This window comes from Juglans microcarpa x Juglans regia, chromosome 1D (assembly GCF_004785595.1).
Source record: "Juglans microcarpa x Juglans regia isolate MS1-56 chromosome 1D, Jm3101_v1.0, whole genome shotgun sequence".
NCBI lineage: Eukaryota > Viridiplantae > Streptophyta > Magnoliopsida > Fagales > Juglandaceae > Juglans > Juglans microcarpa x Juglans regia.
Window position 1 is genome coordinate 46,275,201 of NC_054594.1, and position 26,230 is coordinate 46,301,430.

At 34.7% G+C, this 26,230-nt stretch overlaps 1 non-coding gene across 1 annotated transcript; it reads left to right on the forward strand.

Annotated features, from left to right (window-relative positions):
- Nucleotides 1-7,762: 7,762 nt before the first annotated feature.
- On the forward strand, nt 7,763-7,890 carry LOC121243499. The gene has a single exon (XR_005936156.1). It is a non-coding gene; the product is annotated as a U6atac minor spliceosomal RNA (small nuclear RNA).
- Nucleotides 7,891-26,230: the final 18,340 nt, after the last annotated feature.

Sequence of the window (26,230 nt, forward strand, 5' to 3'; positions counted from 1 at the left end):
TATTGTCAACTCATTTCATCTCCCTATTTAAACAGGTCTATTTTTCTTTTATAAGTCTTGAACTTGTGCATCTACTCAATAGGATCTGTCAATTGAGAGGCTGATCCTAATCTGGAGGTTACGTTAATCATGGTGGAGACCTAGCTGTCACCTAGCTAGCTAGCTAATTGAGATCAGTTAAACCACGATGATCATATAACTAAGTGGCTGCTTAATTGTTAAACAAGCAAACGTAAATGCCATAATTTCTAATTTTGGGGGATATTACTTTGACCGGCGCCCCCCATCAAATTATTATTATTATTAATTAATTAATAATATATTGACGTGTGATCTGTCAGTTTAGCCCTAAACCTTAAACAAATAATATTGCAATATTTCGTGACCAAAAGCAATTTTAATCCTCTCAAGTTCATTCTTGACTTTTATTTTACGTCGACCTAACGGTAGTACTACTGATCACGAGTTGAAGTACTTCTAGCGACGACTTAATAAACAAGCATCCGTGTTTTGTCGTCGAAAAAACCAGCGTTTTTCTTGTAGTAGTGGACCGTGTCAATACATGATTAATATAAGGAAAAGCAGCTAGCTAGATATATATATATATATATAGGCTCAAATAATAATAATACATGCATATATATATATATATATATATATATGTTTGCTGGGTGATACTTGAAGCTCACTGATAAGACTAAACAACTTACCAGGGAACACACCCATCTGAAGTTTGGAGGTAATTGGGGTCCATTTTTGGGCAATATCATTAACTTTGAATTAAGCATTTTTGACAGCTTGTCTTCGATCCATACCTGTAAGCTGCTTCATCACATCACAATCTTTTCAAAACCCAATCTTTAAGCTGTAGATAACGACGTTGCTGGCCTGGATGGTACGTACGTAACCGGCTTCCATCAAACTCATCTACATCATAATATCACCGAATCTCTTGTCTACACGTTTGCATTTATATATAAATCTTCTTCCTCCCAATGTATACATATATGCTTTCTTTTTTGGGATGTTTCAACCAGCTAGCTTAGTGATTTTAGAAACTAAATTAATGAGAATAACATATATTTGCCAAAAAAAACACGTCTAACATTTTCAAATTAATGGATAGTACTGATCTAGCTAACATTGTCACAACGACTATATATATATATTTAGTAGTTTTGGATGCATTTTACCTAACTCGATCGATGTAGTGGTGGAGTTTCTGGTGATAATCTGATCACCAGCTATTACGCACTAATTTATACCATAGTGGTAGGATGCCTATCATATCATGATGCATAGAGGTAGAAGCTGGATGTCATATCCATGGGCAATTAATCATCTCTTACGCCTTTCGTGGTCTGTTTTGACCAAATATTGCTGAAATCTGGCGCATGCAAAAATTTTCGGGACCACTTTGAAATGGTTTGGCAAAACGATAAAGACTTTAATTTGTATGTACGTAAAATATTATATATATATATATATATATTTGATCATTTCTAAGAGTACTAAACATATATATATAGCTGCAATTCCATTGACTTCATGAGTCTTTAATTCGCTGGTTGATCTTTAAGGGTCAAATACTGCAAAAAATAAAAATTGTAAATTAATATAGTACTGTACGTTTCGTCTTACCATAATTAATATTTCTTAAATTCCGGCCGGTTCATCATTTGCTAACAAGTCAATTTCTGTCGTACGTAATTACCTGATGATCACGTAAATTATATTGGTTAATTGGTTTAAGTTTTAACACATCGGTCAGCCATATTCTAGCTGAAAACATTTATGGCCACAAAAAGAAAGTATAAGCATGCATGCAGTACTTTTTTTGCTACAAATGTAAGATTGCATTGGTTTTGAGTCATGGGTAGCAATAATATATATATATATATTTATATATATATATATATATATAAAGAATCAGTACTATTTTCAAACCAGGCATTAGAACTGGAAACAAAGACAACGACTGGACGAGGAGAAAGTACTGCATGTCGACTGGCATGCATGCATGGCCATTTTATTTTTTTGACTCGATCGAGCGAGCAGGAGGCCGGGCATGATGCTAAAACGTGGAGGGGATAGTTGGAGTTGTTGATTAGACTTATCCACTTTCCAGGGAACATCCGGCCTATATGTGAATTAGGTTGGAATTAAACAAATGGGTCCTAATTATTTTTAGATCTGATTATATTATTGTTTCCTGCACATTCTATAAGGGTAATTCTTATTTTTGGTACTTGTACAAATAGTTTGGTTGCTGCAGGATTTAGTCTTAAAAGAGTTATGTTACGTATAGTTATTTTTATATATTTATTATCTAATTTATTGGTGTGATTATTTAAAATAATTATTTTATATTAAAAAAATAATACAATCAACTACTTTAATAAAATGCGTAAAAAAATACATAAAAATAACTGCAGATAAAATTTTTGTTATAATATTGCTGAGGGCTTAATTACTATCAATCGTACATATCTCGGAGATAAATAACACAGTACTACTGGGAGAAAGAATATCAGTACGTTTAATTGATCACGTTTGTCTAATATTGGTAATACGTAACGTACGCATGCATGCAAATGTACGTACTGATGCATATGCATATGGGAAAGATAAATTAATTAGTCCTTATTTATTTATTTAAATTTTTAAAAATAATTATAAATAATTTTTTTTTTAAGCGATGCTATTCTGCCGCTTAAGTAACGTCACCGCTCCAAGTGACCATTGGATTAAATTGGTCTTATTATTATTTTTTTAATTTTTTATTCATATTTTTTATTATTTTAAAATATTTTTAAAAAAATATAAAAAAATCAATATATTAATAATCATTTTTTTAATTATTAGGTAAATATAAAAATTTTAAAAAAATAAAATATATAAAATATTAAAATGAGAGGATAAATTCAGTGGACAAAGTGTTTTTTTTTTCATCTTTTTTACGAACTAATTAAAGATCTTCTCACAATAATTCAGTCACAGTACTGGTGCATGTGGCTCTTTCTGAAATTAAAGAAGAACATAAAATTCCACTGCTATGACAGCTATATGTCATTCAGCACCCTGTCGCACGTGTCGAGCTTTGAAATTAATGGTCCCACGTCCAGGGAATTGGCCTTGACTTCTCGTGCTGCTCAAATGCCTCGATCACGTTTAAACGACGATGCGCCCACGTGAAGAGTGAAAAAGATGAATCAAAAGTATCTATCCTATCTTATCATTTTGTTGTTTTTTTCAAAAGTAAAATCTCAATCATCTGATACGAAAAAATAAAATCTAAAAAGTTATATCTTGAAGAATTTTTATTGAATAATAACGACTTGCTCGTAATAAGTTTTTTTTTTTTTTTTTTTTTTAAGAAAGCTTGCGATTAGTTTCAACTGCCTGAATATATATATATATATATATATATATATATATTTTTTTTTTTTTGGTATCTCTAGATAATCATGTAGGTAGGTGTAATATTGCTCCAAGGGACGAAGCCAAGATTTTTATAAAGATTAAAATATTACTTAAAAATTGGTATAAGTATATTATAGGAAGTTTTAAGTTTGGATGTAAAATAAAAAAATAAAATCATTTAACATGCCAATTAATTTCAATATTTTTTCAACAAATAAAAATTATTAATTATCACATTCGGCCTTCTCAATATATATAGACTAGCAAATAATTTATAAGAAAGTCTTTTGTTTTGAAACCTTATCTCAATAATATTAAAAGTTGAAAAAGTTCGTTCAATTTATTTTTATTTCAAAGCCTAGTCTTAGCTATATTTATGATTTAAAGTTTTGGCTTGTCTATATTGTTCAACTTAAGTTTCCAAAATAAAAGGTAAAAAAAATGACCCATGAAAAGTCATATTATGATATTCAAAACTAATTTTAACATACACACAACATAATAAATCAAATTAAAAAATTTGGGTTTTCATGATGTATCAATGAGCATATAAATGATTTATTGAGAATAAAGTATATTTGAGATAAACATAAAAAATCACATCTAATACTCTTTTATTTTTATTTTTACATAATTTTAAATGGGATTTATATTGAGTAGTTAAACTATATACACTTATTTCTTTCATTAATAAAATTTTTACTTGCCGATAAAAAAATAATAACTTTTATTAAGAATATAATAAAAATAATTAAATCTACATTTTCTCATAAGTTTAAACTTGCTGAACAAGTAGTAATTGCGCATGGTATTGGAGCAGAAATCTTGACTTTGAATCCTGACTCTACATTCTATCACATTTAATTAAATATTTGTATTAGAACCACTCACTGAGTAAGAGTTTGGCCCACAGATAAGCGTGAGTGTTAAGAATATAATACAAATAATTATATCTACTTCTACTTATTCCCAACCAGTATGTATAAACATTAATGAAAAAAAAAATTGCTAGATACTTGTGTGTGTATTATATATACGTGTGCGTCTATATTGCGCGCATGTGTATATATATATATATATATATATTTATATATATATTATAGTTTGCAGCCATTAAATTGTCTTTTTAACTACATGATCTCTAACATCTAATATATGAAATGAGCCAGGCCGGCCTGCTGGGAGTGTAGGTACGTAGGATCAACGAATTTCTTTCCCTATTTTTTTTTCTTGTTCATAAGAAAACAAATTAAATAAGAAATGATTATGACCATTATCGATCTGATCAGTTGATTAAAAAGTCATTTCAGTTGAGTCTGGTAGCTAGAGAACTGATGACACGTACATAAGTATCCTTTTCGTTAGTTTATCCTAATATGGGTAATGTATGGTCATCATGTGAAAGATTTGTGAAAACTTTTAATCAGGAAGTGACTCAGAAATTCAGAATATGAAAATGCTGTCCGCTGCGTGGCACAGAGAGAGAGAGAGAGAGAGAGAGAGAAGCGCACGAGGTGGCAATCCTATCAAAAGTGAGTGAGCTGTTAGTGGCCGTAGTCGCAGTTCCAAGGATTCTTGCTGTCGGCTTAGGTTTCTCTCTTCTCTATTTTCCATACAGCAGTGTTATTAATTCGAAGCCATGTCACGTCATCATCGGAGATGATAAAATTTAGGTGAACCAGGTTTCTCTTTTCTCGTACTTTGAGTAGTGGGACGCTTAATTACTGCTTAGTCGTTCCTGAGAAACGTACGCCGGATTCAACATTTTGGGTAATAAGGTGGCAACGATTCCAGCATTTTCAATAATTGAAGCGAGTTAATCCTAGAAGAACGCCATAAAATGCTGAATACAGTAGTGCGAGCCCAGCCAAGAGATCGTAGTGTTGAATACAGTACTACCAAAAAGAGAAGAAGAAAAATAAAATCGATGAAGAGTCAAAATCTGCTTGAATTTTCAACTATATTACAACCACTCAAACAAAACTCTCACATGAGTACAGGAAACAAGATTGATTCTTGGTTCATAACATACGGAACTCTCTGATAAATAAGAGGTTTGTTTCGAACAAGAAATCTCAAAACACCCTTAGATATGGCGTATGCTAGTTAAGATATATACATTTACATGATATATATATAATATATAGTTGAACCAAAAAATATTTAAGAGTCATAAGGGTCACCGCACTCGTGCCAGCAAACAAGCATGGTGATGCATCTCCGGAGTATATAGAACCTTGCTCTTTGCTCCTTCACCAGCAAACTGCATCTCCGGCCAAACGCCTTACATGGGTCTCTCAGGTGCTTGCTACAGAAGCTTGTTTCTTGATCTCGATTCATCACTTTTAATGTCTTCTTAATTCCTCTTCTTCTTCTTGATCTTATCTCTGCCTTGTGCTGATGATGCGCGCTAGCTAGCTGCTATATATCACCTAGGACTAATTATAATTCGTTATTGAACTGGAAAACGAAGAATACGAAGGGGATCATATGGATAGTAGTTTGCTATGGATGGGACTTGGGAGATCAGGGGATGTGTGGCTTTTATATATATATTAGTTGAGTCAAGTAATAGTTAAGGATCATATATCGATGGCCTATGTATCTTGAAAATACGATTTTATCCCTTTTATATATATATATCATACTACTCCTGGTATTTTCAAGACGAGGAGCATGAGGTAATTTGGAAAAAATCTATATGCTGCCCTGGCCCTCATTGCAACCACGGGTGCTCCAATAGCTTGTTCTTTATATTATTTTTATTAATATTTAAATTATATATTGTCTTTCAAGTAATTGAGATGGCAATTGGAGGATTGGGAGATTATGGCTGACAAGCAAGTCCTTAATTATTGTTATTAGTATCATAACTAAAGGACAAGTCTACAAGTTTCGTTAAGATTCGTTAAGATTTTCCTCCTGTTCTGCTTTTGTCTTTTGTTTTGGTTTTTAGAAAGAGAAATCCACGGGGATGACTGATATTATATGCATATTTTCGGCCATTAATTTAATAGTCAAATATTGATCTTAATTAAAGATGTACATTATATATATATAATTTTTCTGATAATACGACAATTTGATGTCTCATAATTAAGTGGTGTTATCATGAAGAGTAATGCTACGTATACTTATAATTTTTATTTATATTTTTATTTATAAGATTCATTTTATTAGTTTTGTTTTTAAATTTAAATTATTTTAAATTTTAAATTTCATAATTTCCAGCATATCAACAACTAATATATGGATAAGTAAATTTTTTATAAGTTTTTATTAAGTGCAAATAGCATTTTTCATATGAATACTAATATCTGACAATAATATTACAGTTCGAAGATAGAAACTACAGTTTCCCCGAATTAATAAAAACCAATTACATGAGTTCCGTGCGTGTTCTTCTTTTTTTCATTAATATGATCACTGACTCACGACTATTAATTTGTTATCAACATTCAACATTCATCTTTTATTAATTTTTAGTAATTTGTCATAATATATATAGAGTACTTCACATTAAACATATATTGGCTTAATTAACTTGTAATGTACGTACTAGATTATCTATCTATGTATATATTCATGATCATGGGCATGGAAGATACGTGGGAATTTCCGACTAGGGCATGTGAACCGGCTTCCAAGGCGAGTCTGATCTCGAATAGTGTGTCAATTTATGTTTGAATTCTAGCCAGCTTGGAGATCGAATAGTCTGTTCTGTCAGGATTTTGAACTTCAAAACCGAAATAATATTCCTTTTAAATGATGATCATCATCACGAATTAGAATAAATTTTCCTGAACCAATTCACAAAAGAATAATGCTAATTAGAATTCTATGTTGCTTGAGGAATACACGAGTTTGACCGTGGGAGGGCTTCCCAAAACATGCAGAAATCGGATGTGGAAGCTGGAACCTGATTCGCAAAGACGTAATTCTCACATAATGGTCGACATAAACTTTGAGCATTGTCGGTAGGTGAAGATTAGTGAGAAGAACATGATCTGGACCTGGCTACGTACGTTCGAAAATCGAAGCTTTATTTTGTAATTAGGAAAAATCTTCTAGTTTTATATATACTTCTATATAAAAGAATTTCAAGGAACACGTTAATTAATTGGCACCGTTATTCATGAGGATTTCTAGACCAGTATACGACCATGTCCAAGCCAGAAGCCCAATATTCGACATATGCAACGTGTCCAACCCTTTCAGAAGTTCCAAGTAAGGTGGCCTTTCTAGTTTCTTGTTTTCCACAAAGTACTAATTCGTCCCATATCGACAAAATACATTAATAAGTTGAGGTTTATTAAACCAACTTGCAACCGCAGAGAATGTGTTCGTAGAAAGGAGAGATGGTTGGCATCTCCCCTGACAGGGACGGGAACAGCCTTCGGGCTTACCTGTTACCATACATCCGGTTAAGGCTATCCACTCCAGTGGATCTTCTAACCCATTTTTTTTCCCTTTTTTACTTCATAATATTGGATTTTATATAATTTATCCCTCTTCTTTATTTTTGTCCAGGTAATTTGAAGCTGCTTGATCAAATTAAGTGTATGGATACTTGTTAATACTTTTACAAGCAAGATAAAACATTATTTTTCATAGAATGGATAAAATATACCTAGCCAGAAGAGCCCAAGGGGGAAGGTCCCCTCACTTGAAGACAAAGGATGAGATAGCAAAGGTGGACAAGGAGGAGATAATAAAAATGAGGGTGTCTAGAGAAAGTGACGAGAAAAAGAAATGAGAAAGTGGAGAGAAGACAGGATGTCAGACACACAAAAAAAAGACGGCCAATCTTCACCACTCTCTAGGAGCATGCAAAAAGAAGGAGATATAAAATGAAATAGCCAGATGATTTGAGGGGACTTCGATTTCTTCTTCAGCTTCTTCAACCTCTCGAAAGGGACTCCAGCGAGAACATATTCTTCAGCAAATATATACGAGATCTCTATTATATAGTGAGAAAGGAGAGGCGATGGGGGACTATAAATAAGCTTATTATAGTGGATATTCTCTCCCCAAAAATCCTTTGAACGTAGGTTTTATATCGAACCACGTAAATTTGTATATCAATCTCTGTTTTACATTTTCAGTATTTATTTTTCATTCACTGTCATAGACGTACGCATAGTCGTAATAGACCACGCTGGGGGCTTTAGACTACACCAATTGAGGCCCAAATCGTCATAGCAGGCCAAGAATGACTCTTTCTCATATTGTAAGATTTTTGGCATTAACATTTCGTTTAATTAACTCTCAATTGTTTTTAGCATCGACTTAAACATCTATTATTATGTGGCAGCAGAAAAAGATCCAATTAAAGTTAATAAGTTCGAAATATATAGTTAGTTTTCACACATATATATGATCTAGAGCTGACCATTATCGCTTGCATGCTTAAGAAGCTTGGCATGCAATTGTATGGCCGCCGCAACCATTGATATAGGTTAAAAAAAATGTTCTTCTAATCGAGTGGTTCACCAGATTCTCTTATACAGCAATTACATTGTTAGTCGACAGCTTATCATGATCATGTGTTTTGGATGCAAATGAAGAAAAATTAAGAACACCCAATTAACTTGTTTTCAAGGAACAAAATTCCCATTTTTAGCTGTGGTTAATATTTGGGCGAAGAAAGCAAATTTTGGGATAAGCATTTATATAATAAAAAAACTAAAGGAAAAGAAAATGATCCGATGGAGGATCTAATTCAAGAGAGATTGTATATTTCAAGTATCCATACAATTAATATATATAATTGAATTGAAATATAACCGCTTACTTGGACAATATTTATTATATATATAGATGCAGATGGAAGACTTGCATCCGGTCCCAATATTAATAATAGGATTACGTTCCACAACATATCTGTAAAACAAGATATATACGTACGTATTCATCACCATCTCAAAGCTACGTATATGATATACTCATAATCCAACTAATTTTTTTTTTTCCCCTCATGGTTTAGCCATGCGCTCGTCCGGCGAACACGCAGTATTCGAGCCAAGAGTGTGATAATTCACGTATCGGCTAGGTGCAGATGAGCGTCGAAATCCTTTTGGCAAGCAGCTATTAACATCCGCTTTTCGAAATTCACCATGAACTCTTTCGGGCTTCAGCGTCACATAATTAGGAGGATTTGAATCCAATGGCCTCGTAGCAGCTGCAACCGGCCAAGACATAGAATTCGACCCAATATTCATGATGAGGAGTAGTGGAGGATTGATAAGGAGGAAGAGAATGAGCAGAGCCATGAAGAGAGTACTAGACATGATTCTTGAGATATTGGCAGCTTGGTTGATTGTTGTAACGTAGATGAGGATGTCTTTTTAAGGTACTGGAAAATCAAGACTAGGAGGCAAGCTTTAAATAGTTTCATGAGGAGTAAAGGATGTTAGATATGATCACCAACGCATAGCTAGCAAAGCATGCATGCATGCTTGCTGGCCGGTCCTAGTACGTACTACTTGTGAAGTGAGCTGGCCAGGACGTTCACTTTTTTGACGACGGAAACGATCAGGATGCTCGTGCATTTCATTACTCTTATCTCCCAAGTAATTTCTTACGTCAACCATAGCATTTTTACAGTTTTTATAACGTCACTTCATAAATGTTTTGTTTATTATAAATTTTTAACAAGATAATAGAATATTACTAAATGATCGGGGCGGCGACAAAATGATCGACGGATTATATTCCGAGCGAATTCAATATAGAGAGTCGTGAATAACAAGATCCCAGTACTGCAATATATATATATATATATATATATATATATATATATATATATTACGTAAAAGGGTTATAGCTTTCCTAGACTTTGAGCAAACTTGTGTGTTATATATTGAGTGATCTGGTCCAATCCCAAACGGCAACAGTAGTTATTACTTATGATCAAGGAGACGGAGGAAGCCTTGAATTCATGTGATGGCGTTTAATCTGCCATATTGGGCTTGGAGTACTTGAGATATACAGAGCCAATTAGCAGGCTAGCTAGCTAGCTTTGAGTTTCCTTTTAAAATAATGAGCTAGCTAGGCAGCTTGTCATGTGATCTAAAGGGGTCATGTATGCGGTAAATTAATGATCCATTAGACTGCTGTTTTCGCAGGATTAATGCATGTAGAAATTATGATTTTTGCATGCATAGTCCAACCAAAATTGGTGAAACTGTCGTGGATGGGTTGCATCATAGTCGAACTTGAGAAAAGATTCATGAGTTGATGTATTCTACCAAGTTGTTCAGGTGGGGGTTAGTTTTTTTTTTTTTTTTGGGAATATTATGCATTTATATATCAAATCCATGCAGTACTCGAGCTGCTAGCTTAGTAATTTGCATGAGTACTAGATCATATTTCCACGGTTCGTGCAGGGGATCTATCACCGTGATGGGGCGCTGCTTTCTTATTATAACGATACATGCATATATTATACGTACAAAGGATATCGATCCAAGGCCACGTAGGCAAAAATTTGGAATTGATGGTGAATAAGCTAGCTAGCTGGAGTACTACTTGGGGAAGGATCATGATCATCATGACATGCATATAGTTATGAAAAAATAAAAAAAGAAAAAGAAAAATGCTATATATTACAAATTCATTTCATTTCCGACATCGCTCGATCCATTGTATTTAACTTGGCATGCATTATCTATATATTTTAAGAAAAAATAACATTTTTAATATCCATATACGCTTCTTTTGGATAGCTGCGCGACTCAAATCTGATAAAATGATCAACGATCCGTGTACAATTTTTAGAGACATGACTCGTGAGTAGATGATACGTATACCCGACGCAAATAATGGATGATATGCTGACGAGGAGGGGTCAACCCAATCACCTGACCCTAACCACATTACATATTACATGACTTGCAAGGGGATGATTGGGCCACGTGGGAGTAGTAGCTTACCTGTCTGGCCAACTTATTGCCAACCTTCACACATCATCTCCGGCCATCACATCCATGTAATTACTCGGTAAAGATTGGTTTAACATTCTGCCACCTGTAATTGTGAAGAAGTAATTAAAACTTGCATCTGATCAAGAAATCTTCATGAATCCAATCCAATCTTCTAACGGTTTAATTTGTCCTCAGCAACACGTATCCTTGTTCCTATATATGTTTCTTTACTAAAAAGTCTCTATCTTTTCAAATTCAAGAAATAATATTACAACTTTCGGCACGATTTAAAGTGACACATTTATTTTTTTGTATTACTAAGTTTTTGTTGCCACGTTTTAAAGCTAAGGGACACATCTCTCAGAATCTTTTGCCCTCTCCTTTTGAGTGTTGACTAACATTATTTTATTTATTTTCATGAGAAAATACTGAGATTTTATACAAGTTGTTAAACTTGGACCAATGTCCATTATCCTCTACTCGAGAGTCGGATTTCTTTAGATTTAGACTCGGTTTAGATGGTGAAAGTGTTTCGTCTCATCTTATTATTATAAATTTTTTAAATTTTTACATAAAATATAATAAATAATTCAACCTTTTCAAATTTTAAAACAATAATAATATTAAAAAAATAATATTCTAACAATTTTTTAATCATCTTTCAACTTTTATCTAAAACTATCTCATCTCGTCTCACTATCCAAACCACATCTTAAATCTTTTCCGATCTCAATCAATTATTTTAGGCAACTCAAAGACATGTGAACTCGGATCCTAAGGCCGGTTTGGATACAATAAGTGTTTAATTTCATCTTATCTCATCATTATAACTTTCTCAAATTTTTACACAAAATATAATAAACAATTCAACTTTTTTAAATCCTAAAACAATAATAATATTAAAAAATAATATTCTACAACATTTTATTCAATTTTCAATTTTCTTCTCAACTCATCTTATCTCAACTAATCACTATCCAAATGGCACCGTACCTAAGTTTCACCATCAGTAGGATCGATAAATATAATATATGGCAAGATGGATAATGATGAGTGTTAACGTCGTATTTCGCACGCCTTTGGGCTGGATTCCAGCAACTCAGGTCTTCAGACTTTCACCTGCATACTTAAACAAACACGAAAAATTGGGGGCCTTGGTGGTGGCTGTGGCGCCCCCAATCCCCCTTATATAAATACACAGGGATCGAGACGCCAGGATGGTGACAACACGGTCACACATCCCAACGAAGTGCCAGTGTGTGTACATGCAACAGTGTTCAAATAAAATAACGCAGCGGATAGTCAACTAAGTACCAGAATTTAATTACAATCAAACATCAGTAAAGATTTAAATAGCAGTTATACAGTCATCCATAAAATAATTTACAATAGTTTTAAAAGCTACAAACGAGTGATCCCAGATCACTCCTCAGGCGGAGCCGTCTCCTCAGGCTCGCCCTCCTCCTCCTCATCAGCATCAAAATCTGCGACACCACAAAATGGTCTCGCAAGTAAGTATAACCCAAACAACAACGTAATACAAAATGCATTAAATGCAACTAACATGCATGCACATGAAAACATGCATTTTTCCACAAAACATCATTTTTTCGAAAATGATAAATTTCCAACACACACCAAAATCTCATTTTGGTCCAAATTATCCGTAAAACATTTTCCCAGAAAATGATTTACCCAAAAATCAACTCGCACAATTTTTCCAGAAAATAGTGCATTAATACCAAATGCACCATGCATTATTTCCATATGCACCATGGTCTCCCCTATGGACCATCCGCACGTCCTGGCTTCGCAGCGGTGCTCAGTTCCGCGCCCAGCGCGTACATGGCCAAGCACCCACACTACGCAACGAGCGATGCCCAGTTCCGCGCCCAGCGCGTACGTGGTCAGACATCCTCTAGTCCCCGCCAGCAGAAGGACCACGGAGTCGGCACGAGACCATCTCGTCCGAACCCAGTGTCGCCCGGCGACAATCCAGGGGACGTTACTCAGTATATTCCGCTCCCGAGTAACCAGAGGAGCTCCACCGAGTTAATGCCCCATCTCGGCTTGGGGTCGTGATGCACATGCACCAAAAATATTAACACATAAAATCATAGCTTTTCAAAGCACATGAACATGAATGCAATACACGAAAACCCAGTTTTTCTTTTACAAACATGATCATGCATGAAATGATGAAATGCACATGTACCAACACAACATCCAAACCAACAAATACCAATCCAATAAAATCCAACCAAACAACTCCAATCACAAATCCATCCGACCCCCGAACTCCTCGGACTCAGTCCGGCATGTCAAAAAAAACACAGTGAAATGGGTTAGTGCAAAAATACATTTAAATTACGAAAATTCTTTGGAGAAATACTTACAGTGCAATATAATAATTTTCCGAGGATCACGAAGTTGAAAAAGACGACGTTTGAGCAACACCACAGTGTAAAATACACTGTGGCCGTGGGTCACAAATACCAACTTTTCAACGAGGACAAACGAAAACCCAAGATTGATAGGGTAGGGCCTAGGGAGGTCGGTGAAACTAGTGGTGGTGGTGGTTTGCCGTGGGTGGCGGCGCAAGGGGTGGTTTTAGGCCAAAAATGTGCAAATCGGAGATGGACTTGGTGGGGCTTCACCGGTGACGGATCGGAGCTGGGGTTGGGTCCAATGGGTTGCCAAGAGGCCGGGGATGAAGTGGTAGGAAGATGGTGGCCAATGGCGGTGCGACGGCGGCGCAATGGAGGAAAGTGTGCCGCGGCGTCGTGGGTTTCGTGGGCTTCGTGGAGGCTAACGGCGGCACGAACGGCGGTGATACTGGTGGGGTAGGACGGCCGGCGGCTGGGGAACGCAAAGGACCGGGCGGTGTCGACCACCGCCGACGGACGGCGGCGCTGGGAGTGGACGATGGAAACGGGCGGAGGAGAGGAGAGGAGAGAGAGAGATCGCGCAGGAGAGGAAAAAAATAAGGAGAAAAAGAAAAAAGAGGAAAAGAAAAGGAGAGGAAAGAAAAAGAGGGAAAAAGAAATGAGGTCCAATCCTCATAACTTGGGTCACAAAAATGATCCAACGGAAACGATTTTAAAACCACAAGTTAAATAAAATAATTTAAACGTAATGGTAAAGTCAAATTGAAATAATTAAATCCCACGGTAATTAATTTAAATATTAAAAGCAATTTAAATGCATAATAATAAATAAATATTAAGAAAGCATATAAAAATAATTTTCACCAAATAAAAATCATAGAAATAAACTCACTAAAAATCCAACCAATTTAAAATAAGAGAAATTATTTTAATTACATAAAAATAATTCCTTCAGTAAAAATACACTAAAATACGGGGTGTTACAGTGGCAGGAGAGTCTCTAATGTCAAAATCAGTATATTTCTTTTGTAGTTTGTGCATAAGTTTAGAGAGATCAGATAATTTCTTATACCTGTGGCTAGACTTTTATACTAGATTTCTGGTGGGGACAACTCATTCCTGACTTTGAGGGACCCATATCCATTCCACTGTTCATTTAGTCATGATCCATTAATGCAGCGTGACTTTTGGGTTAGTGTCATTAATGCGACGTGGAGTCCAGGGAGTGATACCATTAATGTAGCGTGGCCCCATGATTCACTTAACTCAGAAGCGTTCTATGTTAAACCTTTCTGTACTTGATGTCAGGAGGTCACGAGTTCTCCATATTCCCCGCTCACTTGCCTAGGCAGGTTCCCAGTAGTTCATTGTTGGGATGGTGTTAGGGTCACGAGTCTCATTTGCCCTACTGTTTACTTTCCCTACACGAAAGGTTGCTTCGTGGGGAGTTTTGCTCATGGGTCGAGTACTCTGCAAAAGTCCACTGACTCTTTTTAAGATGAGGGTCGTTGGGCTTAATTGGGCCTGGCCGGACTCTTTGACTTACTTCTCCAATGGCCTCTCGTGGGCTATCCGATAGGGGAAAGAACCCCTTACAATGATTTGTATGATAAAATATTTTTTACTGATACAATTGTTTCATCTCTTGTTTGAAATTCAAGATTCAGAGTGTGAGAGATAGACATAGGTATTCATAATATTTATTAAACTTTTAGTATTTTTTGGATAATTCATGATAAAAGTAATATTATAATATTTTTATTTTTATTTTTATTTTTATTTTTAACTCTAATTCCTAGAATTTGAATAAAAGATTTTAAAAAAGCCTAGATCCTACTGAGTGTTGAAAGCTGTAACCGAATTATATGTAGTACAATTAGATAGCATTGGGCCGGAGAAGTTGTTCCTGAAAACGATGAGAAGGAGCTGCTTTTTCGACATTCAAATGGACAAAGCCCGTCAAGAAAGCTAGTACAGACACCACACAACCTTAAATGCAAACAAAAAGACAGGGCCTCTAAGGTCCGTATGGTGATGTTACTCTAATCCGTATTACAAAGCCGGCAATCATCCAGCCCAACCCTTTATGGCCCGATATCTCAAATATTCTACCTCTCTTCCCCGGTCCATAAATCAATTACTTCAAACTGGCATTAGCGAAAGTCCAACTTCATTAAATTAAAAAATATATATTATAAGATTGTTATTACGTTGATATGATATTATATATCAACAAAAATTCTTTTTATTATTTACTATTCACTATCTTACACCTTATATCTTAAAACAAAAAATTATAAATATGAAGTGTGAAAGTGAATAGCGATTGATGTATAGAATTCCTCATATATCAATTATTAAGTTTTTTATTTTATAAAATAAAAGTTGATGTAATGCTAGGTATAGTCTTAGAATATATTAATTTGTGAACTTATTTTGAAAAAAAAATATGATCTATTATTAAAAAAATTTTTTTCTTCATTAGGATATCAAATTTACTCATTTTTTTTTTAAAGAAAATACGTAAAATTTATATACTCTAAAATTATAAATATTATTTCTGGGTAATGTTTATTTTCTCAAATAAACAGATAAATATAAGGCGCGCGGCAAACTTCAGTGCCACTAGAGGTGCTGACTAAAAGTCAAATAACATAATGTTTGAGCAAAAAAAGCTAATAAAGCCAAGTGTGTACTATTTATGATAAAAATGTTCAGAAAAAAAAAAGTCTTTACAAATGTAGTATGTATCTAAGAAAAAAGAGTCCGTCAAGACAAAAGATATGTTATTTTAAGGAGTATAATTACCAAATAGTATATCATTGAAATGATATCTTTTAATATAGTGATAGTTCTCATAAGGAGTGATGTTTAAGAAAGTGTCAACAACCTTTTGATTTAATCAAAAAGTTATGTCATTTCTTAAGATTGTGACATTTTGATTATCATTAGTTTACTAATAGTTATGCCCTTTGCTAATAAATTGTGTCACTTCTTAAGATTGTGACCATTGGTTAACTAATAGATGCGTCTTTTGCTAACCGGTGCATGAATGAATTCTTTCAATTTCCTTTATTCATCACTAACTTGTGAGACAAATACCTTCACGGGAGTATCACCATCTTGTCAAAATCTTACTTCTATTTGTTTTTTATTTCTCAACAAGATAAACATGAATCCACTACGCTGCATTCGGGATCCATCGTCGGACATCCACTAAAAAGTTGAAAACTTTTGATAGTCGCTTTAACAATGGGAATTAGAAACATAATCGATCCATGCACCAATTACCAAACCCCAACGTGTATCACAACTGTTCATGACACTTTCCTTTACGCCAAACATTGCATGAGACTCAACCAGACATGAACTGGGAAGCCAAGTACAATGATTGAATATTTAAAAGCCAAGCCCATCCCACTAAAGCAAACTACTTTGGTTGAAACGACCCACTTTAATCGATAAAAGAGTAAAGGAATTGGTTTTCCCACGAATTGAGAGATCAAGACTTGTTTGGTAAGTGGCATAAGATGAGAATTTTATGAATAGTAGTGATATATTTTGAGTTGAGTATTTTTTAAATTTTAGAAAATCATAAGAGAAAAAAAGTTAAATAAAAAATATTATAAAGTTAAAATATTGAAATGATATAGTCTTATAATATTATTTTTATTTAGAGATTTGAAAAAGTTAGAATTATTTTTTATTTTTTATTTGAAAGTTTGAAAAGATTGTAATGATTAGCTTGAAAATTTTGTATTTAAATTATGTTTGAGAATAATATGTGATGAAATGAAATGAGATCGTATAAGAATTTTGTGTCTCATCTAAGGCCAAACTATGTACTTATTTAGCTTGACCTTGTGAATAGTAGTGAGATGAGTTGAGATATCTCTCTTATTTAGGTTCCAATATTTTACGTAACGATGTGGCTTTAACCTTTCGTTTGTTTAGTCTGTATTTTTACTGTAAAATTGACTTTTTTTTATAGTAAAAATAGATTTAATATATCATATAAAGTTAACTTATTTTTATTTTTATTTTTAGAATTTGACATTTATTAAAATAATAAGACTATGCATACTTTTAATAACATTTATTAAAACGAATGACCGATTTTCTAATTACAATTAATTGAAATCATTATAAAAAATACAATGGTTTGCGACAAAAAAAAAAAGAGTGGGAATCAATAAAGCTCTTGCTCTTCGTTCATTATATGAAGTTCACATGTCAATGGCCCTAAAAAGAAAAGCATAAGCTCAACAAATGGGGTAGGTCAACATGGAACATATATTTATTTTTTCCTGTATTTAAAAAAACGATGGACCGACCACTTACGTACATCTAATATTCAAATCTCTTAATCTGTAATTGCTTATTTTACATAATATATATATATATATATATATATATATATATAGGAATCTCAACTAACGAATCTACCATCTCCACTAGTTCTGTTTCCTTCTTCTAGGAAACAGCATTCATGTGCTTTCTTAAACCATAAATTAAAGCTAAAGTATTTTCCTCCAATTTTTTAAGTGAAAGCAACAGAAGGAACCTCCCATGATGTTGCAACTTTTGTTCTGGGAAGTCCAAGGTAGTTAGTTCCTAGCATCAACAAACATGTACATGATCATCCATCATCTCTCTCTCTCTCTCTCTCTCTCTCTAAGTATGAGGTGCCAGGGTGGCAGTTAAAACGAGCCGACGAGGTATCGCAACAATATAAATATATTCAATGATGTTAACATGGGATTAAAAATAAAGTTTTGAGCGCCGATTAAGTATGTACTATAATCATGTTTCTAATGAGGTGGTTTTGATTTTGAAACAGTGGGCTGTTTTAAAGTAAAACCGCGGCATCAGAAGCAGGATTACCATTTTTTTAAAGAGTGATATTATGTTGCCGTTTGTATAATGAGTTGAGATAAGATAAGATGATTTTAAATGAGTTGAATAAAATATTATTAGAATATTATTTTTTTAATAATATTATTAGTTTGAGATTTGAAAAAATTGAATTATTTATTATATTTTATGTAAGAATTTAAAAAAATTATAATAATAAAATGAGTTGAGATCACTTCTCAATCCAAAAGAGACCTAAATATAGTTTTAGATAGCAGAAGTCATGCCTTTTTTTTTTTTTTTTAATATTACGGTCTCCTATTAAAAAAATAAATCTACCTACTTTTTTTTTTTAAAAATGCAGAATTTGCACGCTTTATAACTCGAATATGATTTCTCTTTTTTTAAAACTCAAGTCTAAAATTTAAAATCTATAATCTAAAATGAAAGAAACAAATTAGAGATAGATTCATAAACTTTCTATACTATTCAAAAGGATTTTTCTTCTTTTTTGCTTTCGAATTAGTTCGCTCTCTCCTCCTGACAGAAATGTACATCTGGGGCAACATAGGATATTATCTGAGATTTCTCTAACAAAACCGAGAAAAAGCACGATCGTAAAGAAGAGGAAAAGAAAAAGGTTTAAAATTGTGGAGGCTACAGGTAAAGAAATTAAAAGTGGTACTAGGTTGTTGGGCATGAGCAGGACATATGCATGAATGTGGTGGCAACCAAACAATTATTTAATTACTACAGCAATTTAATCCTCAAGTCTGGGCCCCCACCCCCACTAAAAGTCATGCTTTCCGGCGTTGGAAAGCTGGGGCTAGACGATCAAGAAGAACATCGTTTCCAAATCTTTACAGTATTGATGTTAGATATCATTTAGCGAATGAGGAATAACGTTGTTGATAACAATTCCATTATCTCTTTAAAGAAAGCAAAGGGGCAACTGAATTTCATATACCAATAAAATTTACAAGCATGGGAAACAAAGTCAAATTCTACAAAAATTATGAAATGACAAAATCTACCAAAAGGGCACATAAGCATATCCTTTGATGTAGAGGTTAGGGATACATTCTCCACTTCATCGGCGCTAAGCCGAAATTTAAATAGGGAAATCTTATAAATATGGGCGCAAAGAAATCACTCTACAAATCCACTAATTGCATAAGTATGCGCAACTCTTATCGCAACAAAAATGACAGAAAACTTGCAAAAAGTGAGCACAATCGAAGAAGGAGACTCACGACTTGTAATCTCGACAATTAAAGGTGAAGACCAAGCTTGGGAAATTAGGCCTATCATGGATGATATTGCTCGAATGCAGAAAAATAAAGTAGGCTGGAGCTTTTAAAAAATAGATTGATTTTAAAATCTATATGCGCACTAAGTGATACAATGGGCAGTAACCAATTTTGTTTTTGGTCGCATACCCATAGATAATCTACTTACTTGTACTTATATATAGACAATGGGAAGAACCCTCCTTCAAGTAGTCTGTAATATTTCAATTTTATCTATGATAAGCAAGCTTGATTAGAAAATATATATATATATATATATATATATATATATATATATATATATATATAGGTCAGCAGGAGCCACTTCATTAATTTGGGCAGTGAACTTCATTAATTAGGGCATCACTGCCCAATTAACGATTGATTGATGAACAACAATTGATCATGATATCACTCTTGGATTAGTTTTATTTTAGCTTCTTTTGAGTTTTCTTATTAATTAAGATCAAGGAATATATGCGAGTTAACCCATAAATTATGATCCATGTTCTCCTATCAACATGGATAGAGTTTTATTTTATCCCACTTTAATTAAACTATAGTACTTATTACCTGACGTAATATTATTTCTTAACTTTTTTTTTTTTTTTTAAAAGAGCCAATTTGATTATGAAAATTTAATAGAGTAAAAATAAGATGTGAGTGTAGTATGTAGTATTTCCAACGTTAATAATAAACCAATAGTATTTAAGTAAAGATTAAACATCCTTTTTTTTTTGTTAAAAAAAAGTAATTAGAAAAAAAAAATTGTTTACAATATTACAGCCAAATAATTATTTATTTACAAAACATTTATAACAATTTATAAAAAAATTTATAATTTAATTTTTTGGATTGAAATTTATAATTTAATTATGTGTATATATATATATATATATATGGACTGTCCATATACATAATTTCCACAAACTTGAAAAATAATGGGCATAGAGAGATACTGGATAATTAGTCGCAGTTACTCATCTTAGAAAAGGATGGCAAATTTGGGAGTAGAGATATGGTTTTAGGGCCCAATAGACTGAGAATGGTATGAAACAAAGTGAGCCATCCTTGCATGGACGTAGCATTGACGTTACCATCTCTCGATGTGATCACTTTCTCTTTCGAATCTTCCCTTTTTCTTCGAACGACAAAAGCTTTCAAAAATTAAATGCCAAATTTGGTTCTGTTGAAGATTAGTTAAAGGAGTTGAAAGAAAAGTAAGATTCTCCTACTATTATATTTTTTAATATTTCATGAATTATCACCCTTTTTTTTTTTAAACATAAAAAAATATTGGATAATTTATAATACGTTTGATTAAGAGATCATAAGCAATTAGACAAGTGGTGGTATAGTTTTGTTGAGGAAATTGATCACTCACAACAGCACTTTACTACTCAAGCACGATACTCCACTACTCAAGCTTGGACCACAGCAGAACAGAGCAAGGACAGTAAGGAGCACCCCAGCAGGACCACCAAGGCAGTTACGGATGAGCACAAAATACTGAACAACAAAGAATATTCTTGTAAAGGGACAGGTGTCTTAAATCCATAGGATAGATTGAGGAAATATTTGTCTATGTATATTGTTTGTAAATACACTCATAATCAAATGAGAAAACATACGCATACAATATTGAGGTTTCCTTTGGGGCTTTTGTCAAACAGTCTGTGTGCATGATTCTCCATAGTTTAATATGGTAATCAGAGCCACTTGACTCACGTCTTCGTCTTCCTCTTTTGTTTTCTTCTCACGTTTCTATGGTATATGAAAATAGTTAATCACTCACCCATATTCTCTATGGCTAATTCCGACTCTTCTAATGTCTCTTCCACCACCACGCAACCCACCACCATTAATCCCAATATTCTTAACTCAGCAAACCAATTTATCAACATAAAATTGTCTATAGATAATTACCTCTCGTGGAAGGCTCAAATGGTGCATTTCCTTAAAGGTTATCAACTCTTTCATCATGTGGAAGGCCCGTGTAATATGCCTCCCTCTGTTGTTAATGGAGTTGAAAATGCAGAATATGTCAAATGGGTGTTGACTGACCAGATCATACTCTCTGCGTTAAACTCTTCTCTGACTGAGCAAGTTCTAGCTCAGGTTTTGGATTGCTCCACTTCTCGTGAAGTCTGGTCTCTCCTTCATAGTCTGTTTGCAGCACAGTCTAGTGCTCATATTATGCAAACACAATATCATCTTGCAATGTTAAAAAAAGGTTCGGACTCTATCTCCTCCTATTTTCACAAAGCAAAAACATTAGCAGCCTCCATGGGCGCTGCTGGTCAGCCCCTTTCAGATTCTGAGTTCTCAGTGTATTTACTTGCTAGACTTGGCACTGATTATGACTCTCTAGTGACATCTCTGACCACACGAGCTGATCCTCTTTCTCCTCATCAGATATACAGCTACCTCCTTAATCATGAGTCACGTTTAGCTCACCAAACAACTACTCTTCTCAGTGCAAATCATCTCACAGCTCATGTTACCACTACTAAATCCTCTGCTCCATCTTCATCTACTAATTCTCCTTCACATCGTGGGAGGGGAGGTCATAATTTTCGTGGGAGACGTGGTCATGGTCGTGGTTTTTCATCCTTTTCTCAAGGACGTGGTCCCTTGTGCCAAGTCTGTCACAAACTAGGACACTCAGCTCTCAGCTGCTATTTTCGTTTTGATCATAGCTATCAAGCAGCTCCCCCCTCCTTCTCAGCAAATATAACCACAACTACCCCACCATCTGCTCATATTCATTCATGGTTTCAGACACTGCTGCTACATCACATTTTACACCAGATCTCACAAATCTGAATATGGATTCTATATCATATCAGGGCTCCGATCAAGTTAGCATTGGTGATGGCTCTACCATGCCCATTCAGCACATTGGATCCGCCAACCTTCATACTAGTTCTGGCAACTTCTTACTCTCTCAACATTTACATGTTCCCTCTCTTACTAAAAATTTATTTTTCATACGACAGTTTTGTGAAGATAACAATGTATATTTTGAATTTCATTCAACTTCTTTTCTTGTGAAGGATTCTCACACCAAGGTGGTTCTACTTCGGGGCATCGTTAAAGATGGCTTGTATGTCCTTGATGCAGACACCATGTCTTCTTCCATTCCTTTTCAAGCAAATATTGGTGAGCACACATCCATTGATCATTGGCATACTCGTCTTGGTCATCCTTCTTCTCGCATCACCAATCTCACACTTAGGCGTTTTCAACTTCCTGTCAATTCCAACAAAAAAATGCAGCCATGCTCGGTATGCTTCCAATCCAAGTCTCACTCTCTTCCTCACCCTTTGTCTTTTTCAAAGTCAAAGCAACCTTTTGATTTAATGTTTCTAGATGTATGGGGTCTGGCCCCAATGTTATCCTCAAATGGTTGTAAGTTTTATTTTGCTATCATAGATGACAATACCAAATATATGTGGTTGTTCCCCATTCAGTCCAAATCGGATGTGTCAGCTATTTTTCTTGCTTTTATGCAATTTGTTAACAATTATTTTTCAACTACAATCAAAGCTGTTCAATCTGATTTTGGAGGTGAATTTAGACCTCTTAAAAAAATTCTTTATAATCATGGAATTATACATCGCCTCACTTGCCTCTACTCTCATGCCCAGAATGAGACAATTGAGCGACGTCATAGGCACATAGTTGAAATGAGACTTTCTCTTTTAGCGCAAGTTTCAATGCCTTTTAAATATTGGTCCGAGGCTTTCCAAACCTCGGTTTATTTAATTAATCGGATGCCTACTCCATTTTTACAAAACAAGTCACCGTATCAAGTCTTATTTAATAAAATTCCGGATTATAAATTTTTTCGTGTCTTTGGGTCCGCATGTTGGCCCAACTTACGACCATTTAATAAACACAAAATGGATCTTCGATCCAAACTGTGTGTCTTTATGGGTTATAGTCCTGATCACAAGGGCTATTTCTGTCATGATCCATTCACTGGCCAGACCTATATTTCTAGGGATGTTTTATTCAATGAAAGCCATTTCCCTTTTGCAAATCAGTCAAGTTCGGGCTCCATGAAGGCTACGGACTCCCCAACATTTCATCTCCCAGCTATGTCATTTGTTCCTTCCGTTAGTCCAACGAACCCAACTAATCTACCTTCGGTTGTCCAACCCATACACACTACTCAATATGATTTACACACAACAGATCATGGCCCATCTCACTCCAGCCCAATAACCTCATTTAACCTGAGCCCTTCTCATTCTCCTCTATTGTCTAGGGCACACGAACCTTCTCCCTCACCTCATGAATCTTGCGATTCGGCACCGCCCACTGCTTCTGCAATTCTCGACGCCTCAACTGAGCCTCCAGTCATCATTGAGCCTCTTTCTCACTCACAGCATCCCATGATCACTCGGAGCAAGGTAGACATTCGTAAGTCTCTCCTTCGTATGGATGGCATGGTGCCGTGGCCTCCTAGAAATCAATCTATGTCTCTCACCACCTCTACACAAGCATCTGTTCTTGAGGAACCCACATCTTACACCGAAGCCATAAAATTTCTTGAGTGGCGTTTGGCTATGCAAACTGAATTTCATGCATTATTATATAACCATACGTGGGACTTGGTTCCTCCATCTGCCTCCTACAATGTCTTGGGTCCTAAATGGATACTCAAAACAAAGAGGAAGGCTGATGGAACTCTAGAAAGGAGAAAGGCTCGTCTAGTAGCCAAGGGTTTTCATCAACAACCTGGGGTTGACTATGCCGAGACCTTCTCTCCCGTGGTTAAACCCACTACAATTCGTATCATTTTTTCATTGGTTGTTTCATCAAATTGGTCTTTGCAACAATTGGACATACAAAACGCCTTTCTACATGGTGATCTCGAAGAAGCTGTATATATGCAACAACCCACTGGGTTTGTGCATCCTGAATATCCCTCATATGTGTGTAAGCTGAGAAAGGCCATTTATGGTCTTAAATAGGCTCCTAGAGCTTGGTTCTCAAAACTCAGCAACAAATTGTTTTCTTTGGGTTTCCAAGAGTCAAAATCTGATACATCATTGTTTGTGTATAGAAATAATTCTCATGTCATGTTTGTTCTTATTTATGTGGATGACATCATTGTTACAGGTTCAGATTCCAACTTAATTTCAGAATTCATTTCTGCTCTTGGTACTTCTTTTCCTGTCAAACACCTTGGTAAATTACATTACTTCCTAGGTATTGAAATCTGTCAAAACAATCAAGGTCTTTTTCTTAGTCAATCTAAATATATCTTGGATCTGTTACAAAGAACAAATATGCAAAATGCAAAACCCGTTTCAACTCCAATGTTTGTCACCACTAAACTTTCAGCCTTTGATAGTTCCTCATTTAAAGATCCTCTCACTTATAGGAGTGTAGTAGGAAGTCTTCAATATTTATCTTTTACTCGTCCGGACATATCCTTTGCTGTCAATAAAGTTTATCAATACATGCATAATCCAACAAATTCACATTGGCAAGCCGTCAAAAGGATACTTCGGTATCTTAGGCTCACTTCTCATCTTGGTTTATTTTTATCTAAAAATTCTCCTTGCAATATCTCTGCCTTCTTTGATGCTGATTGGGCAGGATGCTCAGATGATAGAAAATTCACTGGAGGATTTTGTGCGTTTCTTGGTTCTAATTTGGTGTCTTGGGGTTCCAAAAAAGCAGTCTACTATTGCTCGTTCTTCGACTGAGGTTGAATATAAAGCTGTTACTAATACCACTTGTGAAGTATTATGGATTCAATCACTTCTACGGAAACTAGGAATTTTTTTGAAAGATCCACCAAAACTGTGGTGTGACAATTTGGGAGCAACTTATTTAACTGTAAATCCAATTCTACATACTCGTACTAAACATGTAGAATTAGATTATCACTTTGTAAGGGATAGAGTTGCAGCCAAGAGCCTTACAGTCTCATTTCTGTCTAGCAAAGATCAGCTAGCATATATTTTAACCAAGCCTTTGTCTACTGCACGTTTTCAATTTCTGCGTTCAAGCCTCACTCTTCAGCCAGTGCCACTTGAAGCGCGGGGGGTTGTTGAGGAAATTGATCACTCACAGCAGCACTTCACTACACAAGCACGACACTCCACTACTCAAGCTTGGACCATAGCAGAACAGAGCAAGGACAACAAGGAGCACTGCAGCAGGACCACCAAGGCAGTTACGGATGAGCACAGAATACTGAGCAACAAAGAATATTCTTGTAAAGGGATAGGTGTCTTAAATCCATAGGATAAGTTGAGGAAATATTTGTCTATATATATATTGTTTGTAAATACACTCAGAATCAAATGAGATAACAGACGCATACAATATT